Source organism: Hippocampus guttulatus, unplaced genomic scaffold, assembly GCF_054856545.1.
Source record: "Hippocampus guttulatus isolate MCC_2025c unplaced genomic scaffold, RoL_Hgut_1.0 HiC_scaffold_84, whole genome shotgun sequence".
Taxonomy (NCBI): domain Eukaryota; kingdom Metazoa; phylum Chordata; class Actinopteri; order Syngnathiformes; family Syngnathidae; genus Hippocampus; species Hippocampus guttulatus.
The window spans coordinates 10,001-20,000 of record NW_028233943.1 but is presented as its reverse complement, the minus strand read 5'-3'; positions in this window follow the sequence as shown (position 1 = coordinate 20,000).

Genomic DNA, 10,000 nt, shown 5'->3' with positions numbered 1-10,000 from the left:
GCCGGACTCTCAGGAGGATAAGAGAAACGACTTTTTCCGGACAGCCTCCGCCGCCGCCCATTGGGGGTGGACCGGAGCAACGCAGCAGCGAGCGACGGGGGTCCAGTGGTAGGACAGCTGGGAACAACATCGCGCGTAGCGCGGGGAGCCGGCTATGGTCTCGCTATGAGGTCCGCGCCGAGGCTTTCGACGCGGCCCCGGGAATGGTCGACCCGCAAGCCGAAGGAGCCTGAACCTCCAAGCGCCGGCGCGAGGCCGGGGCCGGTGGGGGCCCTCCGAAGGCGGGTCTTGGTTGCATATCGGTCAGTGGTTGTGTTGGTGCGACCTGTAAGGAGGGAAAAAGACTCGAATGGTCTCGCCGTCTCGCAGTGAGACATAGGGGGGGGGTCGACCCGCAAGCCGAAGGAGCCTGAACCTCCAAGCGCCGGCGCGGGGGCCGGGGCCGGTGGGGGCCCTCCGAAGGCGGGTCTTAAGTTGCATATCGGTCAGTTTGTGTATGGGTGCGATGTGGAGGGGGACATATTCGAAAGTGCGGAGCTCCGCCGTCAGAGGCCGGGTTTTCGCCCGGGGTATCCGCCCCGGGCGCCTCTCGGGCGGCCTTCCCAACTGCCGTCGACCGCCCGGAGGGGGAAACAGAAAATATTCGAAAGTGCGGAGCTCCGCCGTCAGAGGCCGGGTTTTCGCACGGGGTATCCGCCCCGGGCGCCTCTCGGGCGGCCTTCCCAACTGCCGTCGACCGCCCGGAGGGGGAAACAGAAAATATTCGAAAGTGCGGAGCTCCGCCGTCAGAGGCCGGGTTTTCGCACGGGGTATCCGCCCCGGGCGCCTCTCGGGCGGCCTTCCCAACTGCCGTCGACCGCCCGGAGGGGGAAACAGAAAATATTCGAAAGTGCGGAGCTCCGCCGTCAGAGGCCGGGTTTTCGCACGGGGTATCCGCCCCGGGCGCCTCTCGGGCGGCCTTCCCAACTGCCGTCGACCGCCCGGAGGGGGAAACAGAAAATATTCGAAAGTGCGGAGCTCCGCCGTCAGAGGCCGGGTTTTCGCACGGGGTATCCGCCCCGGGCGCCTCTCGGGCGGCCTTCCCAACTGCCGTCGACCGCCCGGAGGGGGAAACAGAAAATGTTCGAAAGTGCGGAGCTCCGCCGTCAGAGGCCGGGTTTTCGCACGGGGTATCCGCCCCGGGCGCCTCTCGGGCGGCCTTCCCAACTGCCGTCGACCGCCCGGAGGGGGAAACAGAAAATATTCGAAAGTGCGGAGCTCCGCCGTCAGAGGCCGGGTTTTCGCACGGGGTATCCGCCCCGGGCGCCTCTCGGGCGGCCTTCCCAACTGCCGTCGACCGCCCGGAGGGGGAAACAGAAAATATTCGAAAGTGCGGAGCTCCGCCGTCAGAGGCCGGGTTTTCGCACGGGGTATCCGCCCCGGGCGCCTCTCGGGCGGCCTTCCCAACTGCCGTCGACCGCCTGGAGGGGGAAATAGAAAATATTCGATAGTGCGGAGCTCCGCCGTCAGAGGCCGTTCCAGTGCTTTTGGGTGGCTGGAAACACCCTCACGATGGTCTGATTATACTCTTAGGGGCCTCCCCTGTGTCGCCCTGGAGGTCACCCATTCAAAACATGCTCACCTATATACGTTTCGGAAAGTATTTTGGTGAACGCTCACTTTCTAAGCCTTTTAGCCTTCTTGACCCCCTAACTCCCCATATCTGGTTTACCTACTACAGCGCCCCTAACGACCAAAATCGGTACTGCATACCCCTGGTACCCCCGCCATTGAAAATGAATGGGGGAATTTTTTTAATTTCTCAATCCGGCCAGGAGGCCTCTTTTTCGGCCACGCTCGGCCGGCGAGCCGGTCCGCTCTTTACCCCTGGTACCCCCAGCCCTACCCCTGGTACCTCCCCCATTGAAAATGAATGGCGACCCCTGGTACCCCCAGCAACACCCCTGGTACCCTCAGCCTTACCCCTGGTACCCTCAGCTCAACCCCTGGTACCCCCAGCCTAACCCCTGGTACCCTCAGCGGCACCCCTGGTACCCTCAGCAACACCCCTGGTACCCCCAGCCAGCTTCGCCCCTGGTACCCTCAGCCTTACCCCTGGTACCCTCAGCCCAACCCCTGGTACCCTCAGCCCAACCCCTGGTACCCCCAGCCAGCTTCGCCCCTGGTACCCTCAGCCTTACCCCTGGTACCCCCAGCCTTACCCCTGGTACCTCCAGCCTAACCCCTGGTACCTCCAGCCTTACCCCTGGTACCTCCAGCCTTACCCCTGGTACCTCCAGCCTTACCCCTGGTACCTCCAGCCGTACCCCTGGTACCCTCAGCCTTACCCCTGGTACCCTCAGCCTTACCCCTGGTACCCTCAGCCTTACCCCTGGTACCCTCAGCCGCACCCCTGGTACCCTCAGCGGCACCCCTGGTACCCTCAGCCTTACCCCTGGTACCCTCAGCCGCACCCCTGGTACCCTCAGCGGCACCCCTGGTACCCTCAGCGGCACCCCTGGTACCCTCAGCCGTACCCCTGGTACCCTCAGCCGAACCCCTGGTACCCTCAGCGGCACCCCTGGTACCCTCAGCGGCACCCCTGGTACCCTCAGCCGTACCCCTGGTACCCTCATCGGCACCCCTGGTACCCTCAGCGGCACCCCTGGTACCCTCAGCTGCACCCCTGGTACCCTCAGCGGCACCCCTGGTACCCTCAGCGGCACCCCTGGTACCTCCGCCATTGAAAATGAATGGGCGGCCTTCCCACCTGCCGTCAGCCGCCCGGAGGGGGAAATAGAAAATATTCGAAAGTGCGGAGCTCCGCCGTCAGAGGCCGGCTTTTCGCCCGGGGTATCCGCCCCGGGGCGCCTCTCGGGCGACCTTCCCAACTGCCGTCGGCCGCCCGGAGGGGGAAATAGAAAATATTCGAAAGTGCGGAGCTCCGCCGTCAGAGGCCGGCTTTTCGCCCGAGGTATCCGCCCCGGGGCGCCTCTCGGGCGGCCTTCCCAACTGCCGTCGGCCGCCCGGAGGGGGAAATAGAAAATATTCGAAAGTGCGGAGCTCCGCCGTCAGAGGCCGGGTTTTCGCCCGAGGTATCCGCCCCGGGCGCCTCTCGGGCGGCCTTCCCAACTGCCGTCGGCCGCCCGGAGGGGGAAATAGAAAATATTCGAAAGTGCGGAGCTCCGCCGTCAGAGGCCGGCTTTTCGCCCGAGGTATCCGCCCCGGGCGCCTCTCGGGCGGCCTTCCCAACTGCCGTCGGCCGCCCGGAGGGGGAAATAGAAAATATTCGAAAGTGCGGAGCTCCGCCGTCAGAGGCCGGCTTTTCGCACGAGGTATCCGCCCCGGGCGCCTCTCGGGCGGCCTTCCCAACTGCCGTCGGCCGCCCGGAGGGGGAAATAGAAAATATTCGAAAGTGCGGAGCTCCGCCGTCAGAGGCCGGCTTTTCGCCCGAGGTATCCGCCCCGGGCGCCTCTCGGGCGGCCTTCCCAACTGCCGTCGGCCGCCCGGAGGGGGAAATAGAAAATATTCGAAAGTGCGGAGCTCCGCCGTCAGAGGCCGGCTTTTCGCCCGAGGTATCCGCCCCGGGCGCCTCTCGGGCGGCCTTCCCAACTGCCGTCGGCCGCCCGGAGGGGGAGATAGAAAATATTCGAAAGTGCGGAGCTCCGCCGTCAGAGGCCGGCTTTTCGCCCGAGGTATCCGCCCCGGGCGCCTCTCGGGCGGCCTTCCCAACTGCCGTCGACCGCCCGGAGGGGGAAATAGAAAATATTCGAAAGTGCGGAGCTCCGCCGTCAGAGGCCGGCTTTTCGCCCGAGGTATCCGCCCCGGGCGCCTCTCGGGCGGCCTTCCCAACTGCCGTCGACCGCCCGGAGGGGGAGATAGAAAATATTCGAAAGTGCGGAGCTCCGCCGTCAGAGGCCGGCTCCACGCTTCATTCATCCGACCGAGACGCCTCTCCGCCGGCCACACTCGGCTGCGGGGCCGGCCCGCTCTCCGCCATTGAAAATGAATGGGGGGCATTTTCTCATGCTTTCAATCCGCCTAAGAGGCATCTTTCCCGGCCAACTTTGTGCCCCTGGTACCTCCAGCATCGAGAAAGCATGGTGACTCGTCCGACACATGCCCCCCTATATACGTTTCGGAAAGTATTTTGGTGAACGGTCACTTTCTAAGCCTTTCGCCTTCTTGACCCCCTAACTCCGCATATCTGGTTTACCTACTACAGCGCCCCTAACGACCAAAATCGGTACTGCTACCCCTGGTACCCCCGCCATTGAAAATGAATGGGGGAATTTTTTTAATCCCCCAGGCCGGCCAGGAGGCCCCTTTCCCGGCCAAACTCGCACGCTGGGCCGGCCCGCTCTTTACCCCTGGTACCCCCGCCATTGAAAATGAATGGGGGAATTTTTTTCAATCTCCCAGGCCGGCCAGGAGGGCTCTTTCCCGGCCACACTCGCACGCCGGGCCGGCCCGCTCTTTACCCCTGGTACCCCCAGCTCTACCCCTGGTACCCCCGCCATTGAAAATGAATGGGGGAATTTTTTCAATCTCCCAATCCGACCAAGAGGCCTCTTTTCCGGCCAAACTCGCACGCCGGGCCGGCCCGCTCTTTACCCCTGGTACCCCCAGCTCTACCCCTGGTACCCCCGCCATTGAAAATGAATGGGGGAATTTTTTCAATCTCCCAATCCGACCAAGAGGCCTCTTTTCCGGCCAAACTCGCACGCCGGGCCGGCCCGCTCTTTACCCCTGGTACCCCCAGCTCTACCCCTGGTACCCCCGCCATTGAAAATGAATGGGGGAATTTTTTCAATCTCCCAATCCGACCAAGAGGCCTCTTTTCCGGCCAAACTCGCACGCCGGGCCGGCCCGCTCTTTACCCCTGGTACCCCCAGCTCTACCCCTGGTACCCCCGCCATTGAAAATGAATGGGGGAATTTTTTCAATCTCCCAATCCGACCAAGAGGCCTCTTTTCCGGCCAAACTCGCACGCCGGGCCGGCCCGCTCTTTACCCCTGGTACCCCCAGCTCTACCCCTGGTACCCCCGCCATTGAAAATGAATGGGGGAATTTTTTCAATCTCCCAATCCGACCAAGAGGCCTCTTTTCCGGCCAAACTCGCACGCCGGGCCGGCCCGCTCTTTACCCCTGGTACCCCCAGCTCTACCCCTGGTACCCCCGCCATTGAAAATGAATGGGGGAATTTTTTCAATCTCCCAATCCGACCAAGAGGCCTCTTTTCCGGCCAAACTCGCACGCCGGGCCGGCCCGCTCTTTACCCCTGGTACCCCCAGCTCTACCCCTGGTACCCCCGCCATTGAAAATGAATGGGGGAATTTTTTCAATCTCCCAATCCGACCAAGAGGCCTCTTTTCCGGCCAAACTCGCACGCCGGGCCGGCCCGCTCTTTACCCCTGGTACCCCCAGCTCTACCCCTGGTACCCCCGCCATTGAAAATGAATGGGGGAATTTTTTCAATCTCCCACGCCGGCCAAGAGGCCTTTTTCCCGGGCACGCACGCTCGCCGGGCCGGCCCGCTATTATTAAACTCTCACCCCTGCAAGGAGGCCTTTTTCCCGGGCACGCACGCTCGCGGGGCCGGCCCGCTATTATTAAACTCTCACGCCGGCCAAGAGGCCTTTTTCCCGGGCACGCACGCTCGCCGGGCCGGCCGCTATTATTAAACTCTCACGCCGGCCAAGAGGCCTTTTTCCCGGGCACGCACGGCTCGCCGAGGCCGGCCCGCTATTATTAAACTCTCACGCCTGCAAGAGGCCTTTTTCCCGGGCACGCACGCTCGCCGGGCCGGCCCGCTATTATTAAACTCTCACGCCTGCAAGGAGGCCTTTTTCCCGGGCACGCACGCTCGCCGGGCCGGCCCGCTATTATTAAACTCTCACGCCTGCAAGGAGGCCTTTTTCCCGGGCACGCACGCTCGCCGGGCCGGCCCGCTATTATTAAACTCTCACGCCTGCAAGGAGGCCTTTTTCCCGGGCACGCACGCTCGCCGGGCCGGCCCGCTATTATTAAACTCTCACGCCTGCAAGGAGGCCTTTTTCCCGGGCACGCACGCTCGCCGGGCCGGCCCGCTATTATTAAACTCTCACGCCGGCCAAGAGGCCCTTTTCCCGGGCACGCACGCTCGATGAGCCGGCCCGCTATTATTAAACTCTCACGCCGGCCAAGAGGCCCTTTTCCCGGGCACGCACGCTCGATGAGCCGGCCCGCTATTATTAAACTCTCACGCCGGCCAAGAGGCCTTTTTCCCGGCCACGCACGCTCGCGGAGCCGGCCCGCTATTATTAAACTCTCACGCCTGCAAGGAGGCCTTTTTCCCGGGCACGCACGCTCGCCGGGCCGGCCCGCTATTATTAAACTCTCACGCCTGCAAGGAGGCCTTTTTCCCGGGCACGCACGCTCGCCGGGCCGGCCCGCTATTATTAAACTCTCACGCCTGCAAGGAGGCCTTTTTCCCGGGCACGCACGCTCGCCGGGCCGGCCCGCTATTATTAAACTCTCACGCCGGCCAGGAGGCATTTTTCCCGGGCACGCACGCTCGCCGTGCAGGCCCGCCATTTGCCTACCACACCGCCGTCTGGCGGACACCAAGCGGTACCGCCGACCCCTCCCGTTGAAAATGAATGGGGGATTTTTTTTCAATCCCCCAAGCCGGCCAAGAGGCCTTTTTCCCGGGCACGCACGCTCGATGAGCCGGCCCGCTATTATTAAACTCTTACGCCTGCAAGGAGGCCTTTTTCCCGGGCACGCACGCTCGCCGAGCCGGCCCGCTATTATTAAACTCTCACGCCGGCCAAGAGGCCCTTTTCCCGGGCACGCACGCTCGCCGAGCCGGCCCGCTATTATTAAACTCTCAGGCCCGCTATTATTAAACTCTCACGCCGGCCAAGAGGCCCTTTTCCCGGGCACGCACGCTCGATGAGCCGGCCCGCTATTATTAAACTCTCACGCCTGCAAGGAGGCCTTTTTCCCGGGCACGCACGCTCGCCGAGCCGGCCCGCTATTATTAAACTCTCACGCCGGCCAAGAGGCCTTTTTCCCGGGCACGCACGCTCGCCGAGCCGGCCCGCTATTATTAAACTCTCACGCCGGCCAGGAGGCATTTTTCCCGGGCACGCACGCTCGCCGTGCAGGCCCGCCATTTGCCTACCACACCGCCGTCTGGCGGACACCAAGCGGTACCGCCGACCCCTCCCGTTGAAAATGAATGGGGGATTTTTTTTTCAATCCCCCAAGCCGGCCAAGAGGCCTTTTTCCCGGGCACGCACGCTCGATGAGCCGGCCCGCTATTATTAAACTCTCACGCCGGCCAAGAGGCCCTTTTCCCGGGCACGCACGCTCGATGAGCCGGCCCGCTATTATTAAACTCTCACGCCTGCAAGGAGGCCTTTTTCCCGGGCACGCACGCTCGCCGAGCCGGCCCGCTATTATTAAACTCTCACGCCGGCCAAGAGGCCTTTTTCCCGGGCACGCACGCTCGCCGAGCCGGCCCGCTATTATTAAACTCTCACGCCGGCCAGGAGGCATTTTTCCCGGGCACGCACGCTCGCCGTGCAGGCCCGCCATTTGCCTACCACACCGCCGTCTGGCGGACACCAAGCGGTACCGCCGACCCCTCCCGTTGAAAATGAATGGGGGATTTTTTTTTCAATCCCCCAAGCCGGCCAAGAGGCCTTTTTCCCGGGCACGCACGCTCGATGAGCCGGCCCGCTATTATTAAACTCTCACGCCGGCCAAGAGGCCCTTTTCCCGGGCACGCACGCTCGATGAGCCGGCCCGCTATTATTAAACGCTCACGCCTGCAAGGAGGCCTTTTTCCCGGGCACGCACGCTCGCCGGGCCGGCCCGCTATTATTAAACTCTCACGCCGGCCAAGAGGCCCTTTTCCCGGGCACGCACGCTCGATGAGCCGGCCCGCTATTATTAAACTCTCACGCCGGCCAAGAGGCCTTTTTCCCGGCCACGCACGCTCGCGGAGCCGGCCCGCTATTATTAAACTCTCATGCCTGCAAGGAGGCCTTTTTCCCGGGCACGCACGCTCGCCGAGCCGGCCCGCTATTATTAAACTCTCACGCCGGCCAAGAGGCCTTTTTCCCGGGCACGCACGCTCGCCGAGCCGGCCCGCTATTATTAAACTCTCACGCCGGCCAGGAGGCATTTTTCCCGGGCACGCACGCTCGCCGTGCAGGCCCGCCATTTGCCTACCACACCGCCGTCTGGCGGACACCAAGCGGTACCGCCGACCCCTCCCGTTGAAAATGAATGGGGGATTTTTTTTCAATCCCCCAAGCCGGCCAAGAGGCCTTTTTCCCGGGCACGCACGCTCGATGAGCCGGCCCGCTATTATTAAACTCTTACGCCTGCAAGGAGGCCCTTTTCCCGGGCACGCACGCTCGCAGAGCCGGCCCGCTATTATTAAACTCTCACGCCTGCAAGGAGGCCTTTTTCCCGGGCACGCACGCTCGCCGGGCCGGCCCGCTATTATTAAACTCTCACGCCGGCCAAGAGGCCCTTTTCCCGGGCACGCACGCTCGCAGAGCCGGTCCGCTATTATTAAACTCTCACGCCTGCAAGGAGGCCCTTTTCCCGGGCACGCACGCTCGATGAGCCGGCCCGCTATTATTAAACTCTCACGCCTGCAAGGAGGCCTTTTTCCCGGGCACGCACGCTCGCCGGGCCGGCCCGCTATTATTAAACTCTCACGCCGGCCAAGAGGCCTTTTTCCCGGGCACGCACGCTCGCCGAGCCGGCCCGCTATTATTAAACTCTCACGCCTGCAAGGAGGCCTTTTTCCCGGGCACGCACGCTCGCCGGGCCGGCCCGCTATTATTAAACTCTCACGCCTGCAAGGAGGCCTTTTTCCCGGGCACGCACGCTCGCCGGGCCGGCCCGCTATTATTAAACTCTCACGCCTGCAAGGAGGCCTTTTTCCCGGGCACGCACGCTCGCCGAGCCGGCCCGCTATTATTAAACTCTCAGGCCCGCTATTATTAAACTCTCACGCCGGCCAAGAGGCCCTTTTCCCGGGCACGCACGCTCGCCGAGCCGGCCCGCTATTATTAAACTCTCACGCCTGCAAGGAGGCCTTTTTCCCGGGCACGCACGCTCGCCGGGCCGGCCCGCTATTATTAAACTCTCACGCCTGCAAGGAGGCCTTTTTCCCGGGCACGCACGCTCGCCGGGCCGGCCCGCTATTATTAAACGCTCACGCCTGCAAGGAGGCCTTTTTCCCGGGCACGCACGCTCGCCGGGCCGGCCCGCTATTATTAAACTCTCACCCCTGCAAGGAGGCCTTTTTCCCGGGCACGCACGCTCGCCGGGCCGGCCCGCTATTATTAAACTCTCACGCCGGCCAAGAGGCCTTTTTCCCGGGCACGCACGCTCGCCGAGCCGGCCCGCTATTATTAAACTCTCACGCCTGCAAGGAGGCCTTTTTCCCGGGCACGCACGCTCGCCGGGCCGGCCCGCTATTATTAAACTCTCACGCCTGCAAGGAGGCCTTTTTCCCGGGCACGCACGCTCGCCGGGCCGGCCCGCTATTATTAAACTCTCACGCCGGCCAAGAGGCCCTTTTCCCGGGCACGCACGCTCGATGAGCCGGCCCGCTATTATTAAACTCTCACGCCGGCCAAGAGGCCTTTTTCCCGGGCACGCACGCTCGCCGAGCCGGCCCGCTATTATTAAACTCTCACGCCTGCAAGGAGGCCTTTTTCCCGGGCACGCACGCTCGCCGGGCCGGCCCGCTATTATTAAACTCTCACGCCTGCAAGGAGGCCTTTTTCCCGGGCACGCACGCTCGCCGGGCCGGCCCGCTATTATTAAACGCTCACGCCTGCAAGGAGGCCTTTTTCCCGGGCACGCACGCTCGCCGGGCCGGCCCGCTATTATTAAACTCTCACGCCGGCCAAGAGGCCCTTTTCCCGGGCACGCACGCTCGATGAGCCGGCCCGCTATTATTAAACTCTCACGCCGGCCAAGAGGCCTTTTTCCCGGGCACGCACGC